Source organism: Schistocerca serialis, chromosome 3, assembly GCF_023864345.2.
Source record: "Schistocerca serialis cubense isolate TAMUIC-IGC-003099 chromosome 3, iqSchSeri2.2, whole genome shotgun sequence".
In the NCBI taxonomy this organism is placed as follows: Eukaryota; Metazoa; Arthropoda; class Insecta; order Orthoptera; family Acrididae; genus Schistocerca; species Schistocerca serialis.
In genome coordinates this window covers 213,065,663-213,069,137 of record NC_064640.1, presented here as the reverse complement: position 1 = coordinate 213,069,137, position 3,475 = coordinate 213,065,663, and positions in this window count along the sequence as shown.

The following is a 3,475-nucleotide window of genomic DNA, read 5'->3' as shown; positions in this document are numbered from 1 at the left end:
GTAACAGACTTACTTAAGCAACACCAATGTGAGAACTGCAGCGTTAAATGGAGGACAGTCACACCTACTGGGATTACAAAAGTAGTGGCAAAGTTCTCAAACTTCAAGAGCATGGGCTGTTTAACAAGAGTCTAGAGTTTGTACCATTTCCTATAATACTAAAAAAAATCTCAAAGTTATTCCAGTATATGAAAAAAGTGGACAAACATGATCTCAGAAATTACCGACCAGTTTCAATAGTTCCTAGTTTCTCCAAAATATTTGAATCTCTTATTTGTAACGAACTAAACAACTACTTTGAGTCACATAATCTACTTCCATATAGTCAATTTCGCTTCCGCAAAGGAAGAAATACTACTACTGCTGTTCTCTAAATTGTGAATAAAGTAATAAAAGCATGTGAGAATAAAAATTAAGCTTCACCTCTTTTGTGTGACATAGGTAAGGTATTTGACTGTATTTCTCATGATATCTAATCTGTTAAACTCAAATTCTATGGTGTGCAAGACTCTACATTGGCAGTAATTGTATCATACATAAACAACCGGAAACAGTTTATCTTTATCAGAAACAGGCACTCAGAGATGCTACAAGTTAAAACAGGGGCCCCACAAGGTTCTGTCCTTGGGCCCTTCTTTTTTACAGTTGCAGTCAATAATTTACGCCAATGTGTTCCAAACTATGTTACTTGTTATGTAAATGACACAACTTTGCTAGCTCAGCAAAACACATTAGTTCTGCAAAATATGATGCAAGATAGCATAGAAGCAACACTAAATTGGTTCTCACAAAATACATTGCTTTGCTACCCTGATAAAAACCAGCTGATTATACTAGGATTGTCAAAGAAGGTAGAGGTGACAGCAGTTAAAATTCTGGGAAATCATGTAGACTCTAAGTTAATTTGGGAAATCTCAAGTTACTTATTTAATTTGGAATCTGGAAGTCTTAGTAACAAAAGAATGTTTAAGAGGTATTTCTATTGGACTCTTTCAGTCACATATAGAGTATGAACTGCTCATTTGGGGACATTCTCCTCACATCAGTGAAATTGAAGAAGTCAAAAGAAGGTCGTATGGGTGATGAGCAGTGCTGCTAAATTAGAGCAAGCTGGGCACTATTCATACAGCTCAAAATATTAACAGTCATTAATCTATACATATATGTCTCAGCACTGTAAGTGAAGAACAATATAGCAGATTTTGGCACTATTCATACAGCTCAAAATATTAACAGTCATTAATCTCTACATATATGTCTCAGAAGTGAAGAACAATATAGCAGATTTTGAAATGAGGGAAAACATATGCCACCATAACACTACATGCAAAATAAAATTAGATACACCTGGGCACAATCTGCCAAGAACAGGGAATTCCCATCTAATCAACAGCTTAAGAATATTTAATAAGCTTTCATTTTCTGCTTGGTCAGCTCACATAACTAGCTTCAGAAGCAAGCTATTAGACTGGTTACTTATTAATTCTTTTTATGATATAAGTGAATTTATGAATGTAAAGTCAATTGACATTAATTTTTAATGTTTTCATTATGTGATGTCATTGACTTGATTTATTTATTTATTATTTTATTGTTTATCCTATCATTTTTAGGTTCTATTTGGAATATGTAATATTCACTTAGTTTTAACGTATTAATGAATGAAAATGCAAAATACCTATTCCACCTCAAGTGGCCAGTGGTAAATAAATAATCTAAATCTGGATCTCTTTTTCTTCATTTTACAGTATTACTTCTTTACATGCTTGGAGGATGAGAGTCTAAAGAGAATTAACTCTAATTCTTCAATTTCTTCCATGTTCATACCCTCTATGGGATGTCTTCTTCATTCTTCCAAAATGTCATTACAGTGGAACTTTGATTTTATGTTCTTTGATTTTACATTTTTCATAATCCTACACCATAAATTCGTAGCCCTTGTGAAAAACCCATAAGGTTGATGCTAAAAATCCCCTATTTTACATTTCTTCCTAGCGGAATTTACCTCAGTTCTAAGTTCTTACCCGACACCTCCCTTGACTTCATCCCATTTTCTTCCTATTAACATTTGATGTGACTGAATGAGAGTCACAAGAGACTGATGTTTGCTCCACTAGTGGTGGCAGAGTTGAGGGAATATTTTTAGGCCATTGCGAAGAGGGGAGACATGAGAGAGAAAGTGCTGACATAATCCCCAATCAGTGTTGCCAACACAACTTGCCAAGTGGTTCTAGGCACTACAGTCTGGAACCGCGCAACTGCTATGGTCACAGGTTCGAATCCTGCCTCAGGCATGGATGTGTGTGATGTCCTTAGATTAGTTATGATTAAGTAGTTCTAAGTTATAGGGGACTGATGACCTCAGAAGTTAAGTCCCATAGTGCTCAGAGACATTTGACCCATTTTTGAACCAACACAACTTGCAATGTTTAGTTTCATCACACATTTATGATACAACTACTCCTAGATTGCAGAAGCAATGGATGAATAAGTCAGTTGATGAGAATTGTTTGTGACCCAGCCAATATGTGATGGAGGGAACCAACCACCACCTTTCCTTGCGTCAGTTATGGCTCAGTCTCATCATTTTGCATGTATTTCCAATGTACTGTAGTCAGCAACAGTATCAATCATCAACATTTTAAATTCAAATACTGAGTCTCAAAGAATATGCTCTGTCATAATCAAGGAAATGTAGGGTATTTCTGATTAGTGAGCTTTTATTGGATGGCGATGTGTTAAGTTACTCAACAGCTAGTGCAACCACCACACCACACTAACACACATAAAAGGAGCTCACCTGCTGGATGTTAGGAGAGGGGGAGTGACCCTTCAACAACAGGAGTGCAGGTAGGGGTGAAAGTACACACATCAAAAAAAGTTTTGCATCACCTCGATTCTGAGAGTTCCAGAACCTGTACAGAAAATCAGGATAGACATCAACATAAACATCATTTCTGCCCTTTTTATTGCTCATGAAAACCACACACTGCATGTTGTATCACCATACAGCAAGACATTCAGAGGTGATGGTCCAGATTGCTGTACACACCAGTACCTCTAATACCCAGTAGCATGTCCTCTTGCATTGATACATGCCTGAATTCGTCATGGCATACTATCTACAAGTTCATCAAGAAACTGTTGGTCCAGATTGTCCCACTTCTCAATGGAGATTTGGCATAGATCCCTCAGAGTGGTTGGTGGGTCATATCGTCCATAAACAGCCCTTTTCAATCTATCCCAGGCATGTTTGATAGGATTCATGTCAGGAGAATATGCTGGCCACTCTAGTCAAGCGATGTCATTATCCTGAAGGAAGTCATTCACAAAATGTGAATGATGGGGGTGCGAATTGTCATCCATGAGGACAAATGCCTTGCCAATATGCTGCCGATACGGTTGCACTATCAGTCAGAGGATGGCATTCACATATTGTACAGCCATTACAGCACCTTCCTTGACCATCAGCGGC